The 23,883-nt window shown below is 46.7% G+C and overlaps 1 protein-coding gene across 5 annotated transcripts in view; it reads right to left on the reverse strand.

Moving 5' to 3' along the window:
- The window catches only part of HIVEP3 (HIVEP zinc finger 3), a 469,700-nt gene that overhangs the window by 358,474 nt on the left and 87,343 nt on the right, over positions 1 to 23,883 (reverse strand). For 3 of the 5 annotated variants that reach the window (XM_040469833.1, XM_040469830.1, XM_040469835.1), the window contains exon 1: positions 19,932 to 20,436. The gene's annotated coding sequence lies outside the window, so the exon portion shown is untranslated. Of the gene's footprint in view, positions 1 to 19,931; positions 20,437 to 21,415; positions 21,436 to 23,883 lie in introns of those variants that run through there. The other 2 variants (XM_040469832.1, XM_040469831.1) reach the window with 2 other exon arrangements.

Genomic DNA, 23,883 nt, shown 5'->3' on the forward strand with positions numbered 1-23,883 from the left:
GCCTGATGCTCAACCGACAGCCACCGAGGTGCCTGAAAATGTTCCTTTTTTAACAAGGTGTTATGTGCAGGGAACATATCCGCTGATTGTTCCGAAAGAAAAAAAGAAAAAAAAAAAAAAAAGCCCTCTCCCCAAAGGAAACTGCTTCAACCAGAAATCTGCTTTCCCATTTGATGTTGGCAGGCATTTTCAGTGCCCTCTTGTCTGTCTCATGGACCCCACTGAAGAGTGCAGTGCCCCCTTAAAAATATTAATGACACTGCCCCTGGCGCCCTTCATGTGGAAGGAAACGTTTGTCACATACCTATTACACATCATTTCCTCTGCCATGAGCTTGACATACCTGACAGAGTCTGATACGTAATGGGAATGTGCACAGTGATGAAAGCATCACAGGCCTCGAATCATCTAGCTCCCCCAAAAGCCCTATAAAGTCAGTCTGTACTATGATCCCCATTTTTTTTTTCAACGTTTATTTATTTTTGGGACAGAGAGAGACAGAGCATGAACGGGGGAGGGGCAGAGAGAGAGGGAGACACAGAATCGGAAACAGGCTCCAGGCTCCGAGCCATCAGCCCAGAGCCTGACGCGGGGCTCGAACTCACGGACCGCGAGATCGTGACCTGGCTGAAGTCGGACGCTTAACCGACTGCGCCACCCAGGCGGCTCCCAGGTCCCCATTTTATAAAAGAGGAAACCAAGGCTCTGAGAATGGTCTTCCCAAGGTCACATAAATGGTAGGTCTAGGATTCATATTCAGCCCAACTTTCCTCCAAATCTACATTCTTGTCCCTGCACCAAATGCTTGCAGGCCAGGGCCATCTTCTCCCCTATCAGCAGAACCCTGGCATTCCGGTGAGGCTAGACCTTGTCAGGAATGTTTTGAGGCTAGGTTTGAATTCCAAAGCCCATTCCTCAAGCAAATTTCTTGGAAGCACAGGCCTTGGGAGGGCCATGAGGAAAACCAGAAGCAGATCAGAAAGCCTGCTTTGCACCAGGCCAAACACGGCCACCAGCTTAAGGACGAACCACCCACGTTCAGGGCTTCTCCACCAGCAGTTTGAGATGTGCCTGTGCCAACTCCTTCAAGTTTCCTAACCTTTAAAGTGGGTACAATAATGCCTGACCTTTAGGGCTGCTATGAGGAGTTAATGTGGTACGAATCCTAACAGATCTAACAAGCGTCTGGCACATGGTGGTCAGTAAACCATGGTTCCTGCTACTATCTCCTGGTGACCTCCAGGAACTATTCCCAGATCCGGGGAAGAGGCGGGGAACAGTCCTCCACGGTGGGGAAAAAGTATTTCGTCATCAAATTGTTAAAAATTTCTTATGCATGATGACAGTAAAAAGCAAACCGACTTTTAATTGGTTTTACTACTGTTTTTAAATTCTCTACAGACGATGTAAGCCTCTCTTGCCTGCACCTATGGGAGACATCCCCCTCTCCCTACTCCCCACTCTGTGTGCCTTCCTCCCCACTCCCCACGTGCCACGGCCTAGATCTCTTCCAAATTTCCGGATAGAGAGGGAATAGACAGCAGCAGTCTTTCGGATCTCTCGGCTGGGGACAGGGGCAGAGTGGGGGGTGGCTCCCCGTGGTGACCGGAACACTTCAGGGAAAAAGAAAGCAGCTCCTTCACAAACAGTGTGCACCTGGCCACAGAGGGCCTCGCTGAAACGCTTTCCGGGGAAAAGGAGGTGCACATGCAAAGCTCATGATTGGGAAAGAACGCGATGTTCAGGAAGGCAGGGGGCAGTTGAGAGCGAGTGGCTGAGAGAGGCTGGGGCAGTGAGCAGGCTGTGTTAACAAGTTTCAATTCTTTCATCCAGCAAGAAGCCTCTGACATGGCCGGGGCCAGTGCAAAAAGAACAGCCTGGAAGGGACACAGCAGGTGTGGGGGAGCAGTTAGAAAGCTTCTGCAGCACCCAAGTCTGGACAAGAGGAACGGACATCAGATGGACAAGTGGGTGCACTCCAACCCAGGTCCTCAGGAAGAGGAATCGATGGCCCTCGGTGAGAGCTTAGGTGTGCAGGTGGTGAGAAGGAGAGAGGGTGAGGTCTGTTTCCTGGCTTAAGCACCTGGGGTGGGGGGGATAGGGGTGCCCCTTACCGAGACAGGGGATGTCTGAAGAGGAGAGACTCAAAGGCAGAGGGCAGGGGCTGGGTGGGGGGCAGGTGACCAGCTACTGAACCAAGTGGTGCACGTGCTGAGTCACCCCAGTGGAGACGCTGGGCAGACAGCTGCACTGAAAGTCAGGTGTTCCAGAGAGCGGTCCAGACGGGACGCGTGTCAACGCAAAGTGGGGAGTGAAGGGTTCACCCGGGGAGAGAGGCCACAGGAAGAAGAGTGTTCTAGGGCACTCCAGCTCTTAATGGCCAGGCAGCGGGGTGGAGGAAGCGGCAAAGGATGCCAGGCAGGAGGGGCCGGAACAGTAGGAAGAAAATCAGCTGAGGGTGGCGCCTCCAATGCCACGGGAAGAAAAGAGGATTTAGAGTTTTAATTAAGCTTAATAAAATGCTGCTCGGAGGGTAAGAGAAATGCAGTCTGGACAATGTCATCGACCTTGACAGATCTGCAGGTCACAGGTGCTCTTCCTAGGAGTAGGTGCGGTGGGAAGCAGCCCGCAAGGCCTGAGGAGCAAGCAGGGGGAGAGACGTGCACTTCTGTCTCACCGGCTGCCCCCAAGCTTGTCCTCTGTCGCATCACTTAGCGTGTCCACCGCACAGCCCTCATCTCAAGGTATGATCACCCTGCTGACTCATTTACTGTGTTCTTCCCTCCCTGGAGATGGAAGTTCCGTTAGGGCAAGCACCTGGTCTCCTCGAGGCACACCGTACATCCCGCACTTAGCAGGCTGCTTGGCACGGAACAGTGACTCCAGAAACACCTGTGTGTGGGATACCGAACAAACGAAGCCGAATCCGAGAGTAGACACAAGTTTGGTTAATAAGCAGAGAGGGAGGGAACTGGAAAGTGGGGGGGGCTGCCAGCAGAATCTGTTGGTGCCGATGCACCAGTGGGGAGGAGAGCAGAGGTGGGTGGTGCCCTGAGAAGGTGGGGTCGCAGGCTGGGGCGGAGGTTTACGGCAGAGGCAGGACACTAACACAAAAGCTTAAAAGAGAGACTTACGGGTATTTTCTCCTTTAAATGACATCCGATCCACATGCCCAGGACTCAGGGCACATGCCCCCAGAGCAAGCCCTGAGACAAGGACCCCTGGACAGGGGATTCCTCAAGGAAATATTCCCAGGAGGTGGGTGAAGCAGTTGGGGTGGGGGGGGGGGAGCCCACAGAGAAGGGGAGAGGCCAGGCCAGGGTCTGTCCTCAGGTGAAGTCCCAGCCTCAGCCTGATCCCAGGAGACTTCTGGAGTAAGACCTGCACCTCCTTCCCAAGGCAAGACACCTGAGCTTCCACAGTCCCACACCAGTGAATACTGGCCACCGAAACTCCAGCTCTCTTGGCCAGAGGGCAACATCTGAAGAAGGGGACAAGGGCAGGAGCCACAGAAGCTGCACGGGGCGCGGGGACGCACAGAACTGGTCAAAGTGACCCAAGGGTGTCTGGGCAGAGTGCCAGCCGTGTTCGCTACTAAATCAGAGTGGATTAGCCTGGAAGAGCCCGCCACACACAGCTTCATTCCCGCAGCCTGGATGGTCCAGGGGTGGTTACGACTGAGAAAAGTGGTTCTGGAAAAGAATCCTTCCGAGAAAGATCCGCTCCTAAAGTACACAGAAGTGCTACTCTTGGAAAACTGTAAGGGCGTGAATCTTACTGCACCTACATACCAAAGCTGAATGTGAGGTGCCACCCTGAAGAAGGACTTAGAGTATTTAGAAATACTTCAGAGTCGAGCAGCAGAAAACCGAGTAACCTGTGTTATGTTCCTGGAACACACGGAGGATGCTCACGGTCTCGTGACAGTGTAGGCTCCTCAGAAAGCACATCAGTTGAAATCAAATCGAATCAATCAACCAGCCAACATTTACTGAATACCTGCTATGAATCTGGCTCTGTGCCAGAAATGGTGAAATGGAGACATGCCTCTTGTGCTAAAAGTGAATCTATCGCCAGATGACAGTCTGGAAACAGTTAAAGAACAAGGTGAAATAGGATGCAGGGGGGCAGGGGGGAGGGGAGGGGAGGCGGTGTAGTTTGATGGTTAAGAGCGGGCCTCAGACTCCGACGGCCCAGGATTATTCTCATTTCCACCACCGGATGCTCTGTGCTTTACTTTCCCTGGCTGAAAAATGGGGTAATAACAGCATTTATTTCACAGGATTCCCGTGAGGATAAAATGAGACAATTTGGGTAAGGCCCTTAAAGCACTGCCTGATGCACACAGTAAGCGCTCAGCTCCTGGGAGCCCTGTTGTAGCAGTCATTATTGGCGGTGGGGAGTGGAAAAGATCACTACTTACTTGACTTGTCTTCTACCCTGCTCTGCTCAGGAAGGACCAAGATTTTTTGCCTGACTATGGGACCTCACTAGAAAAAAAAAAAAAGAAAATCCACCCATGTTTTCTTGGACCCAGATGCAACCAAGCTAAGTGTGGAAACAAGAGTTGCAGGCAGATGGCATGTCCCTCTCCTGAGCAGGCCAGGAGCCAAGGCCAGTGGCTGTCTGTGCTGGAAGCCTTTTAGACTCACAGCACACATGTGCTCAGACTCTAAAGAGTGTTGGGTCAGCAAGGAAGCACTAGGAAAGCCATCAGCATCTTTGTGTCCCTGCTGACCACGGCCTGCCCCGTGTCAGGAGCTGGTGCTGACACCTTTCTGATCAGCACACAGAACGGGGCGCCCAGGCCCAAGCAATGCAGCCACACAGGCCAGCGCTCCTACCCTGCATCTCCACTCACAGCTGTATGACCTGCAGCCAGTGACTCTGACCTCTGAAGGCTCGGTTCCCTTGTCTTTAAAACAGTTCCTGGCCTTGGCTGTACATTAAAATCACTGGGGGAGTGTTTAAAAGTCCAGAGGCCCAGGACTCACCCGAGCCCAATAAAATCAGAACCCCCCAGGGTAGGAATCACTGTTGAAAGGGCGGATGGCCATCATCTTCTAAGTCGCCAGAGTACATTAACCGAGATTAACCATGGAAACCGCTTAACACGGTGCTTTACCCAGAGTGCCCCATAAAAGGTAGTGACCACATTGTATCACTCACAGCTCCCAGATTCCAGAAACACTCCCCACAGACCCACAGAAGTCTGTACTTTGGAAGTGTTATTCTGTTCATAGGAAAATTCTGTTCAGGTGCCTCACTTTGGCAAATATCAAAGATCCCACATGGTGATTTCTCTAGCTCTTTGGATCACCCTGGCCCTAAATCATCTTTTTCTTGGAGAGAAAAGGCTCAGACCCAGAAAGTGTTTCTTGGAATGCAGGGCTGTTAGGCTAAGTCTTCGTTTTCAACGATGCACTTGGGCCTCATATCTGCCACCCTAACAAGGAAGCCGCCGTTCGAAAAGAGCTTCAGTCCCTGGCTTGCAGAGGTGACAGGGTCAGGGACAGGCATCCACAATGCTGGCGACTATCAAGGCCCTGATAGTTACATCCTTGATAGAACTGTAGGAAACTACTTCTGGGCCTGTGCCCCCCCCCCCCTTGTCATGTCTCTAATCAATATAGGGCTTCAAGCCCTGTGATGCATGAAGACTCACACAAACCCGGCATAAGGATCTCTGAGTGTGGGAGGGGCCTCTCCGGGCCGTGTTTCCTACATGTTGACATGTCTGGACCCAGAACTGAGAGAAGGAACTCGGACAAAGCAAACAAGTAAGATCCCTTATGACTTGTAGTTATATTTTTCAAAGCATAATTAACACTCAAGAGCACCGAAACAGAACTTCGATTCAGGAATGAAGAGGAAGCAGCTGGCGCCCTGGCTGGAAGGAGAGCTACGAGATGACAAGGGGGAAAAAAATGTCCCGTCCACCCAGTGTCAAGGCAGAGCTTGTTGTCTAATGGGAGCTCAGCCACTAGGGTGCCCAGCAACAGAGTAGCTGATGGGAACTATTCCGGTCCCATCATGAGCTGCTAGGAAGAGATCTGCCTCTATGCGGTCCACACCCTGACATTCCTATATGAAGAGTCATCCAACAGATAGTATTTATGGGTTAAGCACATCTATCTGTCTGTCAATATTTCACATCCCGTTCAGTAGGTACTCCTATTATCCCCATTTTGCAGATGAAGAAATTGAGGCACATGGGGGTTAAGAAGCTTGAGGACGATCACACAGTTAGAATGCGACAGAGGTGGAATACGAACCCTGGAAGTCTGGCTCCAATGCCTATGCTCTCAATTCCTGTGCCGTATTGTTTTTAGTCTAGTGAGGGTATCGAACAGATAGAGAGACAGGGTCTGAGGGATATACTAGGGCTTGGCACAGGTGGTGGTATCCAAATCTCTTTATTATCTCCCGCTCACTCATAAGAAGGCAAATATAAGGGGCCACCTGGTGACAGGCTGATAGGCACATGGACAGATAAAATGGGTATTCCAATTGCTGGAGAGATAAACCAGAAAAGGAACTTGACTAAGTATTTACCCAGGAGAAATGAAAAGATAGGTGCACACAAAAGCCTACATGGGAGCTTTATTTGCAGTCGCCCAAAATGGAAAACAACCCAAATTTCTATCAACAGGTGCGTGGAAAGACACACGGCAGTACATCTGTGCAAGGGGATAGCCCGGGCAGTGCAGAATGAGCTGCTCATGCACACGGCAGGAAGGAGCCTCAAATGCACTGTGCTGAGGGAAAGAAGTCAGGGGCCAGAAGGCACCCGTTTTCTGATCCCATCTATATGGAGTTCTAGAAAAGGCAAAGCGCTCATTTCAGAAAACAGAGTGGTGGTGGCAAAGGGAAAGGGGTGGCAGGGAGGCAGAAGTGACTGCAAATGGGCGCAAGGGAACTTCTAGGGATGATGGAAATGTTCTGTATCATGACTGTGGTGTGGCGACATGGGTGTAGATGTTGGTCACAGCTCATCGAACTGTATACTTGAAAGGGTGAATATTATTATATATACATTATGCTCAATTTTAAAAAGAGACTTGATGGGGCACCTGGGTGGCTCATTTGGTTAAACTTCCAACTTTAGCTCAGGTCATGATCTGAACCCACGGTTCATGGGTTTGAGCCTCGCGTTGGGCTCTGTGCTGATAGCTCAGAGCCTAGAGCCTGCTTTGGATTTGGTGTCCCTCTCTGTCTCTCTCTCTCTCTCTCTCTCTCTCTGCCCACCCCCTGCCCCCCGCTCACGTTTTGTCTCTCCCTCTCTCAAAACTAAATAAACATTAAAAAAATAAAAAAAGAGACCTGATATCTTACAGTCCCACCTGAGATGTACTGGGCTTGGAAGCAAGAGTTAGATATGTTCTGCTTCCTTTGCTGCTTTTTTTTTTTTTCCTTTTCTTTCTCTTCCTCTTCCCTTCTCCCTTTCCTTTCTCCTCCCTCCCTTCCTTCCTCCCTCTCTCCCTCCTGAAAACCTACTCTCTCCCTGTCCATGCCAAGCTAGCGGCAGGCCCCTGAGCCCCAAGCCTTTCCAGCACTGCCATTACAAATTAGGGGAAATGATCAGATACCCAGGGAGACTGATTCTCAGCCTGCTTCAGTGGGGCAGATGTTCAGCAAAAACCGGCCAATGACCCACAGAGCAGGCTGGCAAGCCCATGAGGCTCTCTCATTGGGCTCCTCTGTAGCTTCTGCCTCCCAGGTGGAAAGTATGCATGTATTAGGTGAAAAAAAGGAAAGGCGTTTCCAAGAACGACTTGGCCTTGGGAGAAGGGGAGGTCATTTGTCTCCATCTGAAAAAAATGTTTTCACCCTTGAACTGTTCTCTCTGAAACCGTGGGGGATGGGGTTGGGGTGAGGGGCTGTAGCAGGGGAGAAAAGGAGGTGGGCGGAAGAGGGGAGCAAATGCCACCCTGCTCTGGGGTAGCAGCAAGATGAGCTCCGACCATCTCAAACCCTGGACAAGATGGAAGGAAAGAGGAAATCCTTAACTCAACCAGTTTCTGCCTGGCTACCTGGCACCAGGGGTGCCCCTGGCCTGGCTGGATGAGAGGTGAACAGAGAAGTTAGTAGGGCAGGCAGGCAACACGAATGGGGACAGAACATGATATTGGCACCGTTCCCTCCACCGGGTCTGCAGGGGGTCCGTGGCAGCCGGAACGTCCATCTGCTGTGCCCTGCCACTAGAAGGCTCACAGGAAGGGAAGGGGACAATGACAACCCAGCAGCCCCTCACGAATACACCAGCAAGTGAGCCCACCTGCCCAGGAGTAAGCCACGTGAAAGTAACCAGTCAGAGCTCTCCTGGACAAACCCCTCCTAGCAACAGAGAGTTATAAAGTCCATCAGCCAAAAACAATGCAAGTTGAGTTCAGTCAAGCGCAACCCAGCCACATGGGCAGAGGGAGGGTCTGGGGATGCCAGCTGTCTCTGAGTCCCGCTTGCTGGAAGTTGAGAGAGCCAGTCTTAGAGAACTGGATGCTTGTACTTCTTTTTTTCCCAAAAGAGAGTTGGTCCCCAGGTGGGAAGACTTATCATTCAATCACAAACTAAAAATAAAGAGATAAGGGTAGCATGAAGGTAGAACTCAGCCCAAGGCACGGGGGAAAAAAAAAAAAAAGGTAGCCAGAAAAGAAAAGGTAGCAATTCTGAGCATTTAGCCCTTAGTGAGTGGAAGAGAGGAGACCATCTCTAATCCTAATTAACTCTGTTCCAGGTTTGGGGGAAAAAAGGTGCCTCCAGAAGAAATGCCCTGCCAAAACATAATAGCCAACGTTTGGAAATGAAAATCAGCTAAAAATCAAGCAGTTCTCCCAAGTTACCAAGGAAGAAGAATTAACCCCCTAGCAGCTAATGAACTTCTGTAGACTTTTATTTCCAGTGCTGTAGGGAATGAAGTATGTAGGCAACTCTCCTGAAAACAACAAAGACAACTAGATAGTATAGAAAAACATCTCTTTGGTGTTTGTTTGTTTGTTTTAATGTTTATTTATTTGGGCAGGGAGGGGCAGAGAGAGAGGGAGACAGAAAATCCGAAGCAGGCTCCAGGCTCTGGGCTGACAGCACAGAGCCCAACACAGGGCTCGAACTACCAAACGTGAGATCATGACCTGAGCTGAAGTCAAATTCTTAGCCATCTGAGCCACCTAGACACCCCGAAAAACATCTCTTTGAAAGACTAATGAGCTGGGAAGTTTGTAAGAAATATTCGGAAAGTGAAAACCAAGTACAAGTTGGAGCCCAGAATGGGAGCCAAGCCCTGAAGCTAGTATGAGGATATCTGCCCAACAAAGTAAACTTGAGGTTCATCTTTTGTGGCCTGAGGAGACAGGATAAGAATTTCCCATAACTGACAAATGATACTATTACATGTATCCTGGAAGTCCAATGAGTACCAAATATAAAAAATTAAAAGAAATATACACTTAGGTGCATCTTTGTGAAAATGTAGAACACCGAAGAAAAAAAAAAAACATTCAAAAGTAGTCAGAAAAAAAAAAGAAAGATTTTTCTCAAAGGAAAGACAAGACTGATAGTAGATTTCAAAGACAATGGTGGATTGTATGGAAACCAATTTGACAATAAATTTCATATATTAAAAAAAAAAAAAAAGACAATGGTGGAGGGGCGGCTGGGTGGCTCAGTCAGTTAAGCACCGATTTCGGCTCAGGTCATGATCTCACATTTCGTGAGTTCGAGCCCCGCTTTGGGCTCTGTGCTGACAGCTCAGAGCCTGGAGCCTGCTTCAAATTCTGAGTCTCCCTCTCTCTCTGCCCCTCCCCTGCTCATGCGCGCGCTCTCTCTCACTCTCTCTCCCTCCTTCAAACATAAATAAAAACATTAAAAAAATTCAAAGACAATGCTGGGAAACAGAAAACATGCAAATAATATCTTCATTATTGGAGAGAAAATAACTGTCAACCTAGAATCCTACCCTAGCTCTCAAAAACAAAGAAAAAGTTACTATATTTTCAGGCAAAGAAAAAAACAGAGAAGCTGTCACCAGCAGACCCTCACATAAGAAAATTCTAAAAAATGTATTTCAGACTCCTTCAGATAATACTAAACAAAACAAAATTGGTAAATCTCTGTTAATATCAGTCAGAATAGACTTTAAGACTAAAAGAATCACTAGAGACACAGATGCCACTCCATTATAAAAGATCCAATTCACCAGCAAGATAAAACTATTTTAAACTTGTAGGTACCTATTAACAAAGGCCCAAAACATATAAAACAAAAAACTGGCAGAACCATAAGAAGAAACAGAGAAATTCACAATCATAGTTGGACATTATAAGGCACTTCTCTCAATGACTAATTGATCAAGCAGACAGTAATCAATAATGACAGAAAAGATTTAAACAACACAGTTAAGAAGTTTTATCTAACAGAGCTATACAAAAGATAATAGAGCTAACAATGATAGACCCCATGCAACACTGTGAAAATTGACCACATACTGAGCCTTACACAACAAACCTCAACAAATCTAAAATGTTGAGTAACATTTACAAACAACATTTACCAACCATGATACAATTAAGTTAGAAATCAACATCAAAAATGTAACAACAAGAAAAAAAACAGATGTCTGGACACTGAGAAACACAGGCACACCTAACTTATGAGTCAGAGAATAAATAATAGTAGAAATCATAAAACACTTAGAACCAAATGATGCAAAAATACTACATATCAAAAAATGTGTGATGAAGTCATAAGGAAAATACACAACCTATAATGTTCATAGAGGAAAAAAGTCAAACTCTCAAGAAGTTCAGAAAGAACGAGAGATCAAACCTAAATAATTTAGAATGGAGAAAATCATAAAAATTAGTATAGAAATTAATGGACTAGAAAATAAAAGAGGATCACAAAATCAACAACTGTTCTTAAACAATTAATAAGATTGACAAGATTAATAAGATTGACAAGATTAATAAGATTGACAAGACTCTGAAAAGGGTATTCAACAAAAGAATATAGAAGGCACAATAGTAATATAAATGGAGTTATATCACCACAGATGCCATACAGCTTAAAAAATTAAAAAGCATATTATAAATAACTTTATGGTAAAATATTTTGAAAACTCAGACAAAATGGATACATTGCTAAAAAAAAAAAAATCTAACTTACCAAAATCAATTCCAGAAAAAAAAAAACCTAAAACCTGAATAGATCAATAACTACTGAAGAAACTGAATCTCCAGTGAAAAATCCCCAAAGAAGAAAGAATCCCAGCCCTAACTCTTTTTGAGAACAGATAAAGAGGAAGTATTCTACAGCTCACTTAACAAGTCTAGCAGAACTAGATGCAAAAGCCTGACAAGGATAATGTGAGAAATGAAAATTGCAGTCCAATACACTCATGAATGAATATAGATGCAAAACTTCTAAACAAAATATTAGTAAAACAAATCTAGCAACATATAACAAAATGAATCCATCATGACCGAGTCAGGTTTATTCTAGGAAAACAAGATTAATTTTACATTGGAAAGTAGTTGACGAGACATTAACAAATTAAAGGAAGAAAAACTTACATAAATCCTCTCAAAAATACAGGAAAGGTATTTTAGAAAGATCCATTTATGATTAAAAGTAACACTTTGCAAACTACTGAAGAAAGGTAGTTCCTTATCCTGATAAAGAATATCAAATCCATAGAGAGGATCATTCTCAAGGGAAACTATTGAACATGAAAAGCAAAACTAAAACTTTTGGAAGGCAATACAGGAGACTATTTTATGACTTTGCCATAGGGAAAGATGTCATTAAAAAGATACAAAAAGCTCAATGATAAAATAAAGATTGATAAAATCTTACTACGTCAAAATTCAGAATTCCTGCCACTCTAAAAGTACTAAAAAAGACCAGGAAATATTCCAGAAATTAGGAGAGGATATTATCAACACTAAGAATATAGTTTCCAGCATACATAAATAACCTCTACAAATAAATAAGAAAAATACACACTACCCAATTTTAAAATAAATGGACAAGACACTTGAAAAGGCACTCTTTCACACACACACACAACCAAAAGTCAACAAGCATCTGGGGAGATGCTGAACCCCTCGAGTAATCAAATGTATACAAATTAAAACCAGATAAGATACTATTATATACCCGTAAGACTGGCAAAAGTTTCTGACAATATCCAACAAAACATGAAGCGTTAGCAACGAGAAATAGAGCAAAAGGAACAACTACACACTGCAGCTGGGTATAGAAATTGGTTAAACACAATGGAAACTAGTTATTTTTATTGAGGTGAAATTCACATAGCATAATGGAAATTAATTTCGAACTAGGCTAGTAGCACTGAAGGTGCCCACAGTCTACGACCAGTAATTCTACTCCTATGTATATTCCTTGAGTAAACCTATATACGTGCTCACGAGGGGGCTTGAACAAGAGTATTCACAGCAGCATTATTTAAAACAGAAAAAAAAACTGGAAAAACCTTTAGTGTTTGTTAGTAACAGGATATATAAACCGCAATATACTCATTCAGTGGAATATTACAGTTCAGCAAAGTGAACACATTTCAGCTACACTCCGCAACATGAACAAATCCAGGAATGAAGCATTGAACAACCAGCTGCCATAGTCAGAAGAGATCCCAAACACAGTGTGGGAGCTGGGTCCCAAGACCCCCTGTTGTGCCAGGTGGGATTCCCTTCAGGAAGGTGAAGGGAATTGAAGAGGTCTTGTGAGAGCACTTGGGGGAAGGGGGGGTTTGTGGAGAGGTGGTCAGGTGATCAGCAATTTACCACCAACGGATATGGAAATATTTCAGTTGTTGCCCACCAATGCAGCCTTCTGGTCTGCATGGGCTGACTCTGTACTTAAGACACAGGAATAGGAGCACCTGGGTGGCGCAGTCGGTTAAGCGTCCGACTTCAGCCAGGTCATGATCTCGCGGTCCGTGAGTTCGAGCCCCGCGTCAGGCTCTGGGCTGATGGCTCGGAGCCTGGAGCCTGTTTCCGATTCTGTGTCTCCCTCTCTCTCTGCCCCTCCCCCGTTCATGCTCTGTCTCTCTCTGTCCCAAAAATAAATAAAAATGTTGAAAAAAAATTAAAAAAAAAAAAAGACACAGGAATACAAACAGTATGATTCCGTTTACACAAAGTTCACGAACATACACAGCTACAGATATTGTTTAGGGATGCAAAACATAAATAAAGAAAAGCATTGGGAAAAGAGGCAGAAATGTCCAGAAAATAGTTATTCCTGAAAAGGGGGGAGATGGGACAGGATGGTGAGAGTAACACTCAAAGGTAAGAGTAACATTCTTTCTTGTTAGTTGACTGGTGAGTACCTTTGCACCTTTATATACAGTTTGTAAGTATTCTTTTGTATCTAGTGGCTATTTTATCAACATTATTTAAAAAGAAGTTCACAGAGAAAAAATTTAATAAGACACTCTTATAACGAATTGCTGTGGTTCCTGCCACATCTTTCTAGTTGCCTGGCAAAGATGATCTCTTCAACTGCAATTGGTGTAGCTCTTAAACTCACTTAAAATTCTAAGAGCTTCCACCCAAATCACTCCAGAAACATCCTTGCAAGAATCTCTCCAGTAAGGTGCAGCAAGGCCTGACCTCCAAAGTACATTTGTTCTGACTCTTTTATTTATTATAATTATAATCACAAGGCTGTTATTCCTTAATCTCCTGGAATCTCGCGGCTCTTGGGGGGCTCAGTCGGCTGAGCATCCAACTCCAGCTCAAGTCACCATCTCATGGCTCCTGAGTTTGAGCCCTGCATCAGGCTGGCTGCTGTCACTGTAGAGCCTGCTTCAGATCCTCTCTCTCCCTCCTTCCCTCTCTCCGTCTCTCTCTCTCTCTCTCTCTGTCTCTCTCTCTCCGCCCCTCCCCTGTTTATGCTCTCTCTCTCAAAAATAAATAAATATTTTTTAAAAATAAAATAAAATCTCCTGGAATCTTCTCAAATTCTGAAATCCTTAAAATGAGGGCACAGAGCAAATGACTACATCCTGTTTCTCTTGCCTAGATTTCAATGGTAATGCTCTCATTTTTAGTCCTTTACCATATGTGTCAGCCGTGTGACGCCCCAATTCTCTTCACTGAGATTTGCTGACAGCCAGGGGAAGTTTCTAAGAGTGTGGTGAGTATGTATTGAGGGCCCGGGAGTGGAGGCAGCTTGAAAGGCTGCACACGAGTATGATTTTTTAGCAACTCCAGCCATGCCTGGCATTTGTAGCTTCAATATTCACTTTCTCAGTTATTTGTGAACAACCTCGAATGGCAACCTTCCTCCCCCTGAAGCACAAGTGTTAACTCTGCATTGCAAAGCAACAGGGCAAGAGCTGGTCTCTTAGCTAGAGAGGGAGCTTTGACAAAGCTCTTTCCGCCAGGAAAACAGAAACTGTGCAAGTGAGAAAAACTTTATTTCCTTGACTGCGCATTGAAAAGGCAAATAATTGGTGGCTGGTGACTAATCATGGAAAGCTCTCCTCTCTGGACAGAGAGGTAGAATCAGGTTTCTACCTGATTCATAAGGAAGTCAAGAGCCTATGCAAATACTTCTGCATCTCCAAATTTGGAGATCTGCCAGAAGTTTGAAATCTCTCTGTAGAAAACGTCAAGGGTCTGCCATATTGAATCTTGATTGAGGTTTTCAGAATTCTTCTATTAAAATTAAATCAGTCCATTCTTACCAGGCTCCTCTGATCTTAAGATAGCTTCTTAAGCTATCTTAAGATAGCTTCTCTAACACCAAGCCTGGAAGTCCAATGGATGAGTGAACAAACTAACTTCGGTGTCAGAGGCTCACAGAGCATGTCGTGTATTTATAATTCTGCTGTTATTTTTCTGCATCACTTTCTATGATTTATCAGTCGTGCATACATTACTCGGTTTTTTTTAAAAGTTGGTTCTGAACCCCAATTCCAGGACTCATGTGCATTCAGAGGGTTTCCAAGATTCCTGAGACAACCTTCCCTATGAGGCACTCTCAGCTCATCTCTACTGCACATCTATCTAGATGTAAAGCCCCACTCTTCTCCTTTTCTCACAAGAGTGCCAGCCACACCTGGTATTTTTGTAACACTTAGTTATGAGGAGAGGAATCCTATCACTCGTGCACGCATGGTTTTCACCAACAAGCCGGATCTATGGCCCAAGCACATATTCCCAAGTGTGACCCTTCCAAAAGGGCAGCACTCTGGAGAGGGCAGTTCAGTCACCTCCAACCCCTACCTCCTCTGCCTTCTAAGCCCCCTGGGATTTGGGAGAATACCCTTTTCCCCACGTTATTGCAGCAGTAACCCTTTGCCTATAGACATGGAACTTCTGGACAGTTCTGTGCATTTCTGACCATATTCAATGAATTGTTAGCAACAGGTTTTTTCTTCAGCAAGTTCAAAAATGTCTTGAAATGATTTACCCAAATGATGAATTAATGTGCATCTAGAAGCTGAACTCTTCTGTGACTTTAAATTAGTGTCTTCATGTTTTGACGTATGCATCAAATTCAAAAATACTCTTGGGGGGGCGCCTGGGTGGCACAGTCGGTTGGGCGTCCGACTTCAGCCAGGTCACGATCTCGCGGTCCGTGGGTTCGAGCCCCGCGTCAGGCTCTGGGCTGATGGCTCAGAGCCTGGAGCCTGCTTCCGATTCTGTGTCTCCCTCTCTCTCTGCCCCTCCCCCGTTCATGCTGTCTCTCTCTGTCTTAAAAATAAATAAACGTTGAAAAAAAAATTAAAAAAAAAATACTCTTGGGGATGCCTGGGTGGCTCAGTCAGTTAAGCGTCCGACTTCAGCTCAGGTCATGATCTCACAGTTTGTGGGTTCAAGCCTTACATTGGGCTTCTGTGCTGACAGCTCAGAGACTGGAGTCTGCTTTGGATTTTGTGACTCCCTCTCCTTCTGCCCCTCCCCCACGCGTGTGTGTGTGTGTGTGTGTGTGTGTGTGTGTGTGTGTGTGTGTGTATGTGTGTGCAGGCTCTCTCTCAAAAATAAATGAACATTAAAAACATTTTTTAAATACTTCTAAAAATGCATCAGCATTCGTTGTCCTCTGCTTGTGGTTTTTTTTTTTTTTCTGTTGCTTTTGTCTTGGGAGTAAATTGTAACTAAGGAAATCGGCAGAAGGGTCAGGCCAAGCTTAGCACTGCTGGTGTAACACAGATAGCTTTCCAGTTTTGAGCACGATGTCAGAATTGCATAAACACCAAAGTGTAGCATGAGAGTGTTGCCATGATACCTTGAACTCATTTTTTTTACTAGTTTTTCAACAGCACACTGCTTGCAGGGAGTCTACATCTTACTCTGTCATAAGAGATGCAGGCCACTAGGGTTGACCTCTCCTGCTTCATCTTTTCTATCATCGAGTCTCCTCCAGTTAATTCCAGCACTAGAGTAGCCAACTGGAAGGCTCTACGTGTGTCTCTAGTCACGAGCAGGCAGGTTGGGGTTCCCGTGTTTCCCTTAGTATTTTCCGCAGCATCAAATGTTAGAATATAAGCATTATATAATACCAGCACAACCGTAACCTGCTAAATTTTGGCCAAAGGTCACAAAGTTCTCAATTTCAACAGGAGTGCTTTATAGTTCTGATATTTTGATCAACAAGCTCCTGGCTATCTGTAAACCTCAAGTGTTCTGTTATCCTCCATAAATGCACTTTTTCCTTTAAGCATCATGATAAAAAAAATCGTTTGGGGAATACTTCCAATTCAGATGCATTCTTAAACTGGGCACAGAGCACGTCACTAAAACTGTTCTTGATGCATAAAGGTCACTGTGAACATCAGTTACTGGGCTACAAAACAGAGTTTTGAAGAACCTATCAAAATACAGAATATTGCACTGAATTGCTTACATTAAGCACTTTTATTAGATAGCCTTAAAATTCTACGCTTTTAATTCCTATACCTTTTAAATCTTATTTCAATTTTTTTTTAATTTTTTCTGTTTCTTGCATTACTAGTACTTCTAACTGGCACATGTCAAAAAGACCTTTAATTACCCATGTTCAGTACTGTATCAATCTCTTCCAATTTGTTAAGTGTTTTTTGACAAATTAAAACCAAGCTCCTTAGGACTTTACCTAATTGAAGACTCCTGAAAGAAAGTATGAAATGTTCTGCAATTGTCAAAATACACGAACTGTACCTCGTGGATTTATGACATCTCTCTCTCTTGGTTTACCACTAAGGTCCCAAGTGGATAAGCGAAATTGTGAAAATGTGAGTTGCAGACGGTTGTGGTATTATCTTAATATTCACGAGCTACAGAGCACGTCTCATTTTTAGCCCATCTCAGTTTCTTCTCGAGATATTTCCGTGGGCTTGGTAAGGCTGTGATGATTATACCCATTTTACAGATGGAGAACATGGGTCAACACTTGGCCAAGTCTGGCCTGAAACATCAGTGCTTCCTGTTCATGTGGCCAGTGTTCCCTACCCTACCTTCCCTGTGCATCTGTAGGTCTGTAAACATGCTCTGATCCCACCAGAGACAGAATGAACAACAGTATGTCAGGGCCTCCCTGGTGGGCAATGTGGAGCCGGAAAGGAACCTGAAAGACATCGGTAACTCACAGAGCAGGAAGTGGGAGACAAGGTAAAAGCTACCAAGTTGTCGCACAGCTTTCGGTACATTACTTCCCGTCAAATTGGGGCCTGGAACCTGCCAGGACTTCAGACTAAATGCAACTTCTTCTTGCCTGTACCTTTCACACACTAGCCGCCTCAAAGGCTCACTTGGCAAGGACCCGGAGGCAGCACACCCTTCTGCACTCCGAGGAGAGTGGCTGCTGCTGAAACACAATGGGCGGAGACAATCCAGCAACAGTGCCAGCTGAACACATCTTGAGCGGCTGCCATGTGTACCCTTTAGTAGTTGGCTCTTAAAGCAGACCCACTAGGGTGCTGAGAGGAAAAAAAACAATTTTAGCTTGAAGAGGCCAGACTTTCCCATCAAATTAACAAGTCTACCCAGCAGCCCCAGGCTGCGGTGCTACGGGGTGTGATAAAGGAGCCCCATGTTGACAATTCTGTCTTCTGGGTGCCTTAACCAAACAACGTGGGGGAAGAACAGGGAGCTGAGTATTATACACGCCTTCCCCTCCTGCCCGAAGGTATCCCAGTGGGAGAGCTGTCCTGTGCTCCTGATTCTTCCCCCAAAGAATCCCACAACGTTTTAATGAAAGAACGCACAGGGTCTCTAGCCTCTGCAAGCCATCAGTTTTAAAGAGCACATGCCAAGCGGCTCAGTGGGCCTCCGAGGTTTTCTCAAGCCCCACAGTGCAGCCCAACCCCAGAACAAAACTGAAACCCCAGCGGTCCAGAGACTCTTCCCTTTCTGGGAGGCATGAAGAACAGCTGGGACCCAAAGCAAGTGAGCCTGGGTGGTCACCCTGGATTCAGGATCGTGTTCACCCCTCAGTTAGGAACCTAGGGGCCCTGCGGGGGTGATTCCAAGCTTCTACGTGGTTCAAGAGGGATGGAAGGACCACAGGAAAATTCAGACAAGCAATGACTAGCTGCAAGGGATATGGGAGGGTCTTCAAGTCCACACCCACCCAAAGCCAATTCCACCCTGTCCCCAGCAAACACGTGGTCTTCGCCCCTGTGTTTTTCACAGAAGGTGCTCTGATTGTTCCACGTTTTCCCACACTCTCCCTGCCCCCAGCATACACACAGTTACATAAAAACATCTTAAACGTGGGACCCAGCTCCTTCAGTCCGGGGGAGGCCCAGGAAATAATGGGGAGCTGCTCGGGCGCAGGGTCTGATCATTAGTTGGGGTTACATAATCACACAGACGAGGGCTGGAGAACGTTCGTGGAGATCAGTTCAGCGCACACACCCCATTCTCAGCGCACCCCCCCATCTCCCCACCCCCGAAGCCCAGAAAACAAGCCAGGTTTAACACAACCGAAGCGCACCGATGTGGCAGGGGAAGGGGGGGCGGGGCACCTGGCTCCTGCGGTGACAATGCCAAGGGCTGCCAGAAACAGACCCTCCTGCCTGCAATCATTGCCCCCAAAGTTCAAGGGCGGGCGGAACCACAGAAGTTGTCCTGACCTGCAACGGAAAACCGAAGCAGCCACGTTCAAGGAAATCAACACCCAGCCTCCCAGCTCCTCCACATCACTTGGGTCCCAGGCTACGCGGGTTCAGGCTGTCCGCCACGCTCGGCAGTCCTCCGGCAGCCCGCGCAGTCTCAGCCGGGGCCCCTCAGTGTCACCAGGGTGTCCAGCGTTAAAAGACGGTAACATGTGGGGCACAACTTGGAGAGGGGCAAGAATCCCCAGCAGAGCAGGAGTTTGGTTACTGTTCGGTTTTGTTTGGAGGGGAGGCAGCTTGCTCTGCTCCAGTAACGGGAGGGGGGCTGTAAGGGGAGAGGCGGAAGCTCCCCCTCTGCCTTGGCCCCTGGCATCACCCCAACCTCCTTTTGGGCAGCGGAGACCGCTCCGGTGACTCCCGAACCATCCCGGGGCGGCAGCCCGGGTGGCAGCAGGAAGCGCAGGTGCCGCGGCGGGTGGCGAGGCGATCGCCAGGGCGGGGGAGTGGGGGGGGGGGGGAGGGTTGCTCCCTGGCGAGCCGGTGGCTCGGGTGCAGGGCGGCGGCGGGCGAGCGCGGAGCGCGCGGCGCGCACAGGGTTACAGCCGCGGCCGCCGGGATTGACGCGCGGGGGTCACTTGAGGCTCGCGCCGCTCCCCCGGCACCAGGCCGAGCAGCCGCTCAGCCCGCCCAGGGCACCGCACGCCGCGCGACCGCCCACCCGGACACCTTGCCCAAGAAAGGCAACGTCAAGATGGAATCGCAGCCCGCTATTTCATTTCTCCCGAGGCGGCCGCAGGCAAAAGCACAATAAATAAAATCATGCGCAAGGAATCCATCCGCCGAATAAAAATCCAGAGTCCCCTACCTTCGGCCTTGGGATGGCAAACTGGTCCTGTGTTCTCTGACCCACGGATCCAGCCCCTTCTTCATGAATTATTCCGGCCAGTCAGGATTTTGTGCATTTTTTTCATGAACACCTGTTTCAAGTAAGGGGTAAAGACCTTATTGAAAGAATTGTCCTTAAAAAATAACCTGTGCATACGTATGTCCGTCCAGGCATGCGTGCGTGTTTGTATACACACATATGCACACGGAATGTACATGTACATCGAAGCACCAAACTAGGCAGCTGGATAATGGGAGAGTCGGCTGGTTGTGAGCATGCTCGCGCCGGGAACAGATCCACCCTCTGTTATTCCTCTGAATAAATATAAATCACGATCAGAAACCCAAACAGCGGCATCCCTCTTGAATTCCTGCTGCTGAAAAACACGGAATGAATTCAGCCCGCAGACACAGAATCTAATCAGCAGCTGTTTTCTGAATCCAGAGCCAACCCATGCCTCGCTTGTCTTTTCCACTATGAGTCCAGACCTTTTTTGAGCGAGGTTTTAACCTTTTAAAGGTACAGTACACCAATTACCACTTCCGAATAGCTCTTACTCCGAGAGCAGGAAGCCGGTCCCAGGCCTAAAGCCACAGGGCAGACTTGCACAAAGTGATCATGATTTCATCTGTGGCTTTTTAACAAGATGGGGCGGGGGGGGGGGGGGCTGCAAATGCAAGGTATAAAACTAGAGACACATTTATTGCAGTGATGGGCTCCTCAGTGACTAATCAGCATGTTATGCAAACACTATGATCCTTCACTTCTGAACATACACATTCACCGGGTCAGACAATGCAAGGGACTCCTGTCAGCACGGGTGACACCCCTCACAAGCCCCTAACTGCTGTCAAAAGACCTGGAAGCCTGCCAAAGGGGCTGAAGGAAGTAGGGACTTCGGCCACTTCGGAGTTAACCACAGGGCCCTCCTTGCCCTATCCCTTGCCCTCCAGCCTCAGGTCCCAGGTCCTCAAACTAAAGAAGTGTTCTAGCACTACTTCTAAAGGATCATGTAATCTAGGACCAGGTCTTATTCCAAGACATTTTCTTTTTCAACCAGAATCCAGAATCCAAACTACCACCTGGGCCTTCAGAGTCTCTAAGATTCAGACTTAGGCCCTTCTTCAAGATTTTGTTAACAACCCTTCCCGCCCCCCAGGGCTGGGTTGAGCCCAGAGGTAGAAAAATGCAATGGGGGAGGGGGAGATAACCTCCATCCCAAATTTTTTTAAAAAATTATTCATTAAGTACTTGAGCCACTTGGATAGTAGTTATTCCAGTTTTGGTTTGGCTTTTCAAGAGGTAGCACCAAGAAGAACCCAAAACTCCTAACCTCACTCGTGTCTGAAAGGAAGGAAAATGCCCTTTGCAGTTTCTTTTTTATCCGGGGAGTCCTAGACCTTCCTAATGGCACTGGCTGCTTCTTCTCAGATTCCCACTCAGCTGTGGCAGCAGTAGCTTACCTGAAAAGCATCCCTGATGTGCCTACAGACACTCCCTGGGCATGTCCCTCCCGCCCTACATCAGATCCCACTCCTTCCCTTGGCAAACTACCAAAACCAATGCACTGTCCGCCTCCCACCTTGTGGCAGGCACAGCCTGTGCTGATCCCTCCCAGCCACACGCGCACACACACACACACACACACACACACACACACTCTTCTCTCCCTGCTTCCAGGGCTCTTTGGCAGAAAATTATCATATTTCATGTGTCATCGCCCCCAGCTAGCTGGGCATGTCACTGATTGGCTGGGCACTGGCAGCCGGAAATGTCACCAGCCACACAGGTTGGAACTGGCTCTCCCGTGGCCACCAGCGACCTCAGCCCAAAAGGCAGTGTGACAAGGCTCAGACCTACCACAGGGAGCCCTGCACTCCTTTCCCTAGTCTGCCCCCTTACCCTCTCCCAGCTTCTCTTGTACCCAGCCCTGGGGGAAGGGACTGCCAGGACATGTGGACGAGTCTCCAGCAACCTCCAGCTGCAGGGAGAGAGGGGGCCGCTGAAAACCCCATTCCTCCCAGCATGTTGGGGAAGAAATTAAAGATGTCTCCATTCGGTTCTAAAGATTTGGAGCTAGTGTTCCTGACAAAAACAGTCTCTCACATTTAAAAATATATATCTTTCAGCAAGGCTAGGTGAAAACACGAGTTTTTTTTGTTTTTGTTTTTGTTTTTTACTTTTGGGAGTTTATCTGCTGCTTTATTCCCCATCCAACATCACGTGCACCAAGGTGTCATAATTATAATACCCCAAGGCTGCCAGGGAACCTGGAAGGAGGCTCAGCCCATTCTCTTCCCTTAAACAGAACAGCCCTTACCCTCCAGAAAACTCACCGGAGAAGGAAGCTTTTTCCCTGGGTTTTGCAATGCCTCATGATGTCACACAAGTGTTTGAGAGTTAAATGGTCTTTGTAGTGACCAACCTGGGTCACTGTGGCTGTAATTTAAGCTTAGTCTCTCTTGCCCTATCTTCAGCAGGCTTAATGTGACTCGCCATTTGCCTACCTCACTCTGTTCTCCTGACTAAATTAAACCCTATCTCTCTGGACCTTTTTGTGAAAGTTGATTCTCAAACCTTTCATTATGCTGCTTTATTCTTTAGATTTCAGAGAAAAGCCTCCCAGAGCTAGAAGAGGCTGCAAGGTCATTTGGTCCAGAACCCAGATGATGCTTCATTACCCTGTATTTCCACTCTGGGGCTTTTGATCTCTGGGATGGTAAATTGGGCATATACATTTACTCCCACTCCTCAAAAAAAAAAAAACATATATAGATATAGATATAGGTACAGCTATATAGAGATAGAGATAATGACCAAAACATGAGTGGCAGTGTTGCGGATCAGAGAAAGATGCTGTCAATAAAGGCAACATTTTGTAGAAAATAAGGAAGATGTAAAGTCGGTGGATTGTGGGTGAGGAAAAGCTGATTGGTGCTGATAAGCTCACAGTTCTGCACAGACTTCTTAAGAAGAAAGTGCATAGGTTTCCAGAGAAGGGTCTTGGAAAATCCCAAGCTCAGCAGATCAGAGTGTGAACGAGAGAGTCCTGGGCATCAGTTCAGAAGCAAATTAAAGAACATCAGGAACTAAGATGGTTCTCTCCACACAGAACGGCAGCTACTCCGAAACATCTTGGGAAAGTGGAAGTTTGTCCCTTATATGGGTAGAAGTAGAGGCTGAATTGGGGCAGGACCCCAGCTTGTTATGGGATGAGGAGAAGGAGGAGGAGGAGGAGAAGGTTATTTGAAATAAACACATTAGACACAATATATAACAGAGAGATCCAGAATATTCAAAATTAGTCTAATAAATAGGAGTTCCAGAAAGAGACAACATCGTTAATGAAGGGGAAAGCAATAATTAAGGAAGAAATTGAAGATCATTTCCTTGAGCTGAAGAAAGACTTTAGGCCTTAGATCATATAAGTCTAAGTGCCAGGCAGCAGAATACTGCTGAGGATGTGGGCTGATCCTCCAAAAACAGGGAGAAGTAACTACAAACTTCCTGATAGGAGAGAAAACTCAGGCTGCTTAAAAGAAAAGAAAATCATTGAAGCGCCCGGGTGGCTCAGTTAGTAAAGCCTCTGACTTCTGCTCAGGTCATGATCTCGTGGTTCGTGGGTTCAAGCCCCGGGTTCGTGGGTTCGAGCCCCACATCGGGCTCTGTGCTGATGCTCAGAGCCTGGAGCCTGCTTCAGGTTCTGTGTCTCCCTCTCTGCCCCTCCCCTGCTCATGCTCTCTCTCTCTCTCTCTCTCTCTCTCTCTCTCTCTCAAAAATAAAATAAAAACATTAAAAATTTAAAAAAATAAAAGAAAATCAGATTGACATATTTCTCATCTTCAATGCACTGATCAAAGACAGTGGCACGATTTTTATAGAATTCTAAGAGAATATTATCGTAACTCAAGAATTCTACCAGCTGCCAAAC

Source organism: Herpailurus yagouaroundi, unplaced genomic scaffold (genome assembly GCF_014898765.1).
Source record: "Herpailurus yagouaroundi ecotype Mexico unplaced genomic scaffold, PumYag 77, whole genome shotgun sequence".
Taxonomy (NCBI): domain Eukaryota; kingdom Metazoa; phylum Chordata; class Mammalia; order Carnivora; family Felidae; genus Herpailurus; species Herpailurus yagouaroundi.